We start from the raw sequence: 8,344 nt of genomic DNA, 5'->3' as shown, positions 1-8,344 counted from the left end.
TTATAAAATATTTTTTTGTTTTTGTTGTGCCAAGTAACTGAACTAAAGAGCGTGCCTGTTTCATTATATTTATTTTTTGCTTTTGTGAGGACGCAGCGTCGTCGTCGTCGTCGTGACATTCGAAACTTCGAAACCGATAGAGGTTGTTGTCAAAGTAATTGTCGAACGCCTTGTGGTGGGCCCGGCCATTGTCTATTGTGGCCTCACCTCACCCGGGCTCGCGGCGGGCAACTTGGCGCGATGGATAGAGGGGTCCTTACGCCTCGGAGCAGAGTTCACTATCTGCGAGTTCGTTGGGTTTTGTCGAGGCAATGTCTTCAGTGGCCGCGCTTGCTTGCGCTGTATTGTACATTTAGCAATGCCCAAAATGTGTCAATGCCTCTTTGCGGTTTCGTTTATGAATTTGTAGTTGAGTTTGTTGTCGTTTCTTTCGCTGAAGGAACACAATCAAAATTCCAAAACTTTTCATGTTTGGCGCTTATTGGTTTCGCTTCGCCCCATGGCAATTTCCCCCCGCCTCGTCGTTGCCCCACCCATCCCGCGCCCTGGCCGGCCGGCCCTGCCGCGGGTGAGCCGAGCGCACACCTTTATTTTTGCGCGCGCCGCCGAGAGAGGAGCAAAGGGGCGGGGCGGGGCGGGGCAAGCATGTCTAGCCTGGTGGTGGCGTGGCTCGGCTTGGCGACCGCTGGGAAACAAGCTCGTCATAAAATGATGGAATACACAATGGGAGTGCGCGACCGCGCACGGCCGCCATTAAATGATAACTGCCCGTCCCTCCCCGCCCCGCCCCGCCCCGCCTGTTTGCCTGCTTGCCTGCCTGCTTGCTGGGATGAGATGCGATAGTTTCCGGGGTTCGCGAACCCTTATTGTCCTCTCTCCCCTCTCCCCGCAGCAGGTTGTTGCCGAGACTTGAGCCCTTTGGCCGCGCGCGCGTCCAAAGAGCTTGTATAGTAAGCTCTTTGCGCGCGTCGCTCAGAGAGGTTCCCCCGCCAGTCAAGCAGTACCTCGACCTGCACGGCAAAACGTATTGGCTCTGGACAGCGGACACGAAAAGTTATATTTTTGGTTTTCATCGCGATCGGAATCTAGCGCGCCTTTTGAATTGCCATTTTTAATGTGCATGAATTGTAGTAACTTGGTCCCGCACTAAAAACAATCATATCAATTTTTAAAATTACTTTTACGATATGGAATTCGAGAAAATAATGTTTTTTCCTTCCGGTAGAGACAGTCTTGGGGACTGTCTAAAAATTGTCCTTGCCTCGCCCGGAACAAAGTCCCGCACCGACCGCACCGCAGGGACGGCGCTCCTTGACTCCGGGAGTCGTCCTCGCGGCGCTGCTGGAGGCTCCGCTGGAGGTCGAAGGCCAGGCTGCGGTCCCGCGGTCCCCCATATTAGGGGTGAGCGGGCTGGCGGCGTTATGTAAACGCCTAATGAGCGTGTGCATCCTCGCGCCCTCTGCTGGGCTCCGTGCCGCCCGAGCGCCGCCCAGCAGCGCCGCCCATAGCCCAGCCGGGCTGCTGCGATAGAAAGCTCTCCCGTATCGCATCCCCATCGCCAGAGCGGCTGCCACGGTGTGTTGACCACCGATAGCATCGCCTCGCACCGCCGGCAGGGCCGGGCCGGGCGCCGCCCAGTGTGTGTGGCTTTATAGTAAAGGGATCATGCGAGTCACTTGTGGTCCGCCTCTTATATGCTATGCTTCCTGGCCCGCGCCCCGGGAGGCGATTTAGGAAGGCCGAAGTGCACGAGCCCGCAGCCCGCACGAGCGGGCGAACTTCGGAACCATTATCGTGATTACGACCCGGTTGAGATTTGCATTATTTCGTCATAGGTTCATCTCATTTCCACGGTAATATGCAGAGTGTGATATAACCCCTGGGGGGCTTGGGGGGCTTAGCCCAGATGGAGATACACTGTTGATTTTGTTCTCGGGCTGCCAGCTATAGAAATTTTGAGTTTAAAGCCTGCGTGTGAAGGCACACTTAAAAGCTCTATAGGTTCTTTGCCTTTGGCAGTTTTAAAGTATTTGCATAAGCACTGAACCAAGCCCTCAACACTTTGTAAGGTGCGACTCATAACCTCTGGGATTGTCCAGAAAGTGTGTCCGTTTTTCTCAGATTCATTCGCCAAGTTGCGGGAGCTGCGGCTGCGGGCGCCTGCAAGACTCATGGTAGGCCACCGCGCGGTGCACGCGTGCACTGCAGGCGATATGTTGCCTACCCATCCGGCGCTATGAGAGCTTCCACAAGCTGAGATTGGCAGATTCGTAGTTCATAACGCCGAATGGCGGACCTATTTTCTGGATTATCTCTGTTTTCGGTGAAGATTCCCTTTACACTATATATCGCTTCTATCAAGTAAGTCTTCGCTTCCTTGGACCGATTTGTCCTTATACGCACACACACCATACCTTGTGTGTGTGTGTTTAGAAGCGGGAGTGAGTGGAAGCTCGTGGTGTTACACACACAACCACACAAACACACACGCCTTTCCCTGGTGAAAGGTTTCGGCCGGCGCGGTGAATGTGCGCCGCTGGGCTGGGGGTGTGGTCCTACGGGCGGTGTGGGGCTAGTGATGGATGTCTGCGCGCACGGCGGCCGTACGGCGGCGGCCATGTTGTCGGCTGCTTCACCTTCCCCGGCGAAATATGAACCTCTATGGCTTATCGGCCCCTGGCCTGGCGGAGCCTGGCGGAGCCTGGCGGGCAGCGCTTTTACAGCGCAACGAGTGGATCGCCAAGCTATCATCCTTGTAGTGCAAAAGGGCCCCGCTGTTCGGCCGGTGCGCGGTGCATTTCTCCTTTCCGTGTAACGCACGCCGGATCTTTTTTTTGTTTTGTTTTTTGAAGGTAGATTTGTTTTGTTCCGCGTGTCTTAATTCGTTGTTTTTATTATTATATTCCTCTCAATTCCCCCCCCCCCCTCGTACAAAAATGGGAGAGGAAAAAAGGAGGAGTTGGAGGAGAGCCTCGGCGGCTGTAGATGTAAGAAAAGTAGATGCGATCGCGGAAGGCGCGGCCACAGCAGCAGCAGCAGCAGCTTTTAGCCGGCTGCGTTCCTTTCTGTTTTTATTCACTCTTTATTTTCCTCTCGCCGCTCACCCATCATCAGGTGCGGCTTGAAATTAAAAAAGTGTTCTCTCTCCTCTCTGATCGGAGCTGTGCGCGGAGCTGAGCGCTGCTGCTTGGTCGAGGTCCGCGCAATGTGATCGGGACGTGGTTGGTGGGTATAGTACTTCCTCGCGGGAGGAACAAATGACGCAGAAGTGTGTCAACCTCACTCACCTGTGTGTCAACCTGTTGTTGTGTGGCGGGGCGTGGCTGGGCTGACTGGGGCACCGCGGGGCGCGCTTGCCCTGCGGCCTGCACTCCTTCATGTTATGTCACACACTCGCGGCCCCATAGGCCGCGTGGCCCCATAGCAGACGGGGCGGGGGCGTGCGTGTGACCCGGAAAATTAGTTTTGCCTTTTCGTTGTTATTATTATTATTATTTCGGTGCGGAGCCTCGCCCTGAAGCTCCTTGTTTCCGACACGACCTGGCTCGGCATATGTTGAATTGCTTTTATGTGAGACTGGACGGGAAGTAGTAGAAGCTAATGTTTCGGCCGATTTCGGTACACATTTCGTAAATGTACAGAAATACACACTTCAGGATTTTCTGATTTGTTGTAAATACCCCTACGTGTGTAGAAAAAAATTATCTTGAAAAGATTTTTTTACCGCTCCAGTAGGTGTCACGCACTTGTCCTGCTGACGCACGGAGACATTGCGACATCATTAATACCCTCGTATTTTCCCATCCTCGATGCCGGTCAGCAGGACGTGCTTCGCGTTGTCTACTCGTTTTTTTTTCTTCCCCCCTTGCTGTCCCATTGACCCGCCCCGTATGGGGGAGATGTTTCCCGCTTCCTATTGGTCGCTCCTTATGTCACCGCGGCCGGCCAGCCCCGGCCGCTGAGCAGGTGCAAGTTACTTTGTGACACCTGAGCACCTGTCAGTGTGGCCGCATGCGGCTACGCAATTCTCATATCAGTCGATATCGCCCCCTCTCACTCACCTTCCTCTATGCAGCACCGCAGCTCCCCCTACTGCCTCCTCCCTCAGGCGGTAGAAAGTGTAGACTCGGCAATTACTGGCGCTGTGCTGCGCTGCGCTGCCCTGTGCTGCGCGGCATAGCTGCCCTCCTGCTGCTCCAGAGCGCTGCTCCGGGCAGGGGAGGGAGGGTTCACTCACCCGGTGTGCTGCCAGGTGCATCAGCAGCAGCGGTGGGTGGGTGGGTGAGGCTGGGGCTCGTAATAGCTTAACAAGCCGAGCCAGTTGTTGCTGCTGCTGCGAGCTGTCCGATGAGGGTTATGGGGCTCTCTCAGACTTGCTCGATGGATGATGGGCTCTTGTTCTGCCCCCCTCCCCCCCTCCCTCCCTTGTCAGGTCGGTCGGGTGGAGCCCCTGACGGGTCGAGGGTAGGCCGCCCCGCACGGCGCCGCTGCTCGGCGGGGCGGCCTACCTCGCCCCTGGCGCCAGCGTGAAGAGAGAGAGAGAGAGAGAGAGAGAGAGAGAGAGAGTTGAGCAGGCAAAGTGCAGCGGCCGGGCTGCTGCCTGCGACTTGAGCCTCGTCGTCGGGATGCGGGACGGGACGACGACTCTTCTTTCGACCCAGATCGCTTTTCTCTTCCCCAATGCGCTTCCACTATTATCGAAAGTTTGTTAGGGTTAATTAATTGATGTTGTTTTACTGCGAAATCGAGTCTGTCTTGTTTACTGTAGTAAACAGTAGTCCAAGGACTGGTGAGCAAAATTATTTAAATTTATTTTGCTAAATGTTTCAAATGTGAAAGTTTTACCGTTCTAACGTTTTGCACCACCCTTTCCGCTTCCCCGGTGCGGGACTTGCGAATATTGCGCCCGTCACCCTCCGACAAGCGCTGATACTGTTATCTGGCCCGGGCCGTCATCATAGCAGCACGTGGTCCTTGGCCCACATGCGCCCGCTTGCGCCCGCTTGCGCCCGCTTGCGCCTACATGCGCCCGCTTAGCGCCGCTATGCGCTCTGCACACTTGCCATCCCGGCACCTGCATGGACCACTTTCCTGCCCATCCCCATACATCGTTAAGCAGATGGTACCGACTGGGGGCTTCTTAGACGCCACAAGACATTTCTAAATATGAACGAAAATTTTGTTAACAAGAACACAGTCATACTCTAAAGTTTTCCTAACTTTCTTAGACGTTCAGAAACATTTCTAAATATAGGAAAATGTCAGAACACAGCCCCACTCTTAAATGTGTATCATCTGCCTGCGTTGTTTTGAGCCTTTTATTTTTGGTTTTTTAAAATGTTGCATTATTTCATTTATTGTGTACTTTGCACACTGCTCCGTCGTTGAAGGGTCTCGAGGGGGGAGTGAATGACGACTGCATCGAATCACGCGACGACACAGATGCGACAAGTGTGCTAGTAGTTTTGTGTTGTTTTTATTTTGTTTTTGTTTTCTATCGGCGGGATGGGGATGGGGAATGCGCGCTCTCAGTGGTGTGCAGCAGGTGACCGGCCTAGCGTTAGCCGGCCGCGCGCGGCTTGCTCGAAGGCGCTCACAGCTGCACGCCGCCGCTAGCCGGCCGGCGCGCGGAGCAGCGGCAGCAGCTGGCGGGCGCATCCGGGCGTGGCGCTGCGGGGAGGAGCAGGACGGGGACGGGGAGAGGAGGAGGAGGAGGAGGAGGAGAGGGGCACATTGGCGACACACCGGCCGGGGGGGACCGGCCATTACTGCCTCTTTGATCTGGGTTAGCAGCCGCCGCGGCATTGTTTTGGATGAGCTGCTCTCTGCACCACGCCCCTCCCTCGTGGAGAGGTGGCTCACCCGAGAGGGCTCTCCAGCAGCTCGCCAGCGGCTGCAACTGGGTGGGGCCTTCGGCGAGGGCTCCTTCACTCGAAAAACACATGAAAAATCAGGAAAAGGATCAGAAAATTATAGAAAAAATAATAAACTCAGAAACAGAAATAAGAAAAAAAAACAATATCTGTTGAAGAAGAGAAATTGTTTTACGCTTGTATTTATTGTAGTAAATAAGGGCCTCTCGCAGCCTCTTGCAGCCCTCCAGCAAGGGCCGGGGAAAAAGAACACCTGGAAAGGACTTGTTTCGTCGGCGTGTTTCTCTCATTTTTTGGGGAGCAGATTGGGAAGCCGGTTCCATTGTGTAGCGGTCCCATGCTGCTACACGTGTGATCCATGATCTCTTTCTCGTTTCCGTTTCTCTCTCGCACACACGTACGCACACCTTCTCGTTTTCTCGCCTGATTGGGCTATTGGACCCGGGCCGGGAGTGTTATGGGGTGTTATGTCGTTGGTTCGTACCAATTATTTTCACTTTCCAAGAGGTGTCCTCCCTGAGCCCATTCGGGCTGAAAAGGAAACGACCGGTCGGAGGCTGTAAAACGTTTAGGAAAACTGCTTTTTATCTATCTCGTGTCGTGGTTTCTTTGAATCTCTTCGGAACAGAGCCAATCGATTGTTGTTGTTGCTTTCGTGCTTTTCGGCTGTTTTACTACCAAAGGAAGCGTTTAATTGGCCAGGCGACTGATTGACAAAACGAGGCGAAAAACGAAATTTTCCTTCCATTTTTCTTCTTTTATTTCTCTTGAAGCACAATTTTGCTTAGTTTTACGACTCGTTTCCTGTATTTTTTTTTCCTGTGTCGGTTTGTGCCCCAGTAAGAAGGCCCCCCGGACCGCACCGGCCGGTACAGCAACAGGTACCGGGCCTCGCCACGCCGAGCCACGGCACGGCTACTTTGTTCTTGTTTTTCCACCCCATTGTTCCTGATGCTGCTCCCGAATGACACAACGGGGACAGCAACATGTCCTGTGGGTAATACCTTACACACTGTTAACACTTTTTCACAATTATCCTTCTTTTACTTAACCTGCGCCGCGCGTTATCTTTGTGTTTTTTTAAATAGCGGTGCTTCGTATCTCATGCTAATCCTAGTTACGCTCTACAACAGCGCACCGCCCCGAGCGGCTAATTGTCGGTAACGGGCCTCACTTCGCACCGCTACATGATCAGAGTGATGGTTTGTCCGTCGTCACTCTTTCATTTACGAAGTAATGCCTTTCTCACGCAACCAATCCGCTATCAGATGGTTTAGCTGCGCAGGGAATGATTGAAATCAGATTGTAGGCGAATGAATGACAAAACGGTTTACTTACTGTACACATTTAAAAATGCAGTTCTCCAACGAAGTAAATTTGTTTTTGTACCGAAGAGAATGTTAATGTTAGCATCCATCGCGACTAGAAATTAATTCAAACTTGACATTTACATTATTTCGTTGATACTTGGAGCAAGAACATAAGATGAAGATGATGAAGAGGAAGTTGTTGCTACCCCTGTTCTACCCTCGAGTGAAGATTGATGTTCATTCATTCTGTTCTTTACTTCAATCGAGAAACGCGTTTTCTAGGTTTAGTTCCCACTGGGGAGTGTATGGGATGATTCGTGGGCCACGCGAGATATTTCACGCTAAAGACTCAAAAATTAAAGAATGACTGTATTTGACTATGGTGATCGACGATTTAAACAACGTGTTGAAATATTCTGTCATGGGAAGTAAAAATACCTGGAGGGAGGGCGGGGATTGTTCTTTATATGCTGCTTGGTGCGCTAGTGCGCCGGCCTGTGTGTGCGTGCGGAGGCGGACGCCCCAGCCCTGGCATTGGACGTGCGCGCGGCCCCTGCCTCCGCGGGGTCAGCGCCTCGCTGGAGGACGCGGGGCGTGGCGGGGCGTGGCGAGGCGCGGTGTGGTGTGGTGGATTGCCCAGATGACGATTGTTTCGCTGCGTGGCACTCACGTCAACCTGGGCTGCGGCACGTACCGCTCATCATTGGGCCCGTCACGCGCGCGTGCCCGGCCGTTCTCTCTCTCTCTCTCTCTCTCTCTCTCTCTCTCTCTCTCTCGTTCTCTCTCGCTACCCGCCTCTCTCCCTCTCCCCTTCTCTCTCTCCCTCCCCACCCCCCTCATCTCCGATCTCCCTCCCACACGCTCTCAGATGGTGCATCCTAGAGACGCTAATTTTAGGCCGGCGTTGCAGCGTTGGTGTCGCCGGCCCGCGTGTGGGTTTGGTGTTGTTTCGGGAAGGTGGTAGCGGAGCGTATAGCCGAGTGATCGTGGGCGGAGGCGGAGCCCAATAAAGGATGTCCAAAACTGTGTCTTTAACTTTGTTTTTCCCACACTATGGCCACAGGACTGTTGTGAACGCGGGAATCTGGAAAAGAGGAAACGACATGGGAGTGGGCTACGCTTGTACTTTACTTCCTCTCTGGAAGAGAGTGACAACCCCCC

At 53.5% G+C, this 8,344-nt stretch overlaps 1 protein-coding gene across 1 annotated transcript in view; it reads left to right on the top strand.

Annotated features, from left to right (window-relative positions):
- LOC113203351 (uncharacterized) overlaps positions 1-8,344 on the top strand; it is a 50,591-nt gene that overhangs the window by 10,261 nt on the left and 31,986 nt on the right. The gene's annotated exons all lie outside the window — the stretch shown is intronic.

The sequence above is a fragment of the Frankliniella occidentalis genome, unplaced genomic scaffold, assembly GCF_000697945.3.
Source record: "Frankliniella occidentalis isolate FOCC.00 unplaced genomic scaffold, Focc_3.1 Scaffold180, whole genome shotgun sequence".
In the NCBI taxonomy this organism is placed as follows: Eukaryota; Metazoa; Arthropoda; class Insecta; order Thysanoptera; family Thripidae; genus Frankliniella; species Frankliniella occidentalis.
The sequence above is the reverse complement of the archived record's forward strand: the minus strand, read 5'-3'. Positions and strand labels throughout refer to the sequence as shown.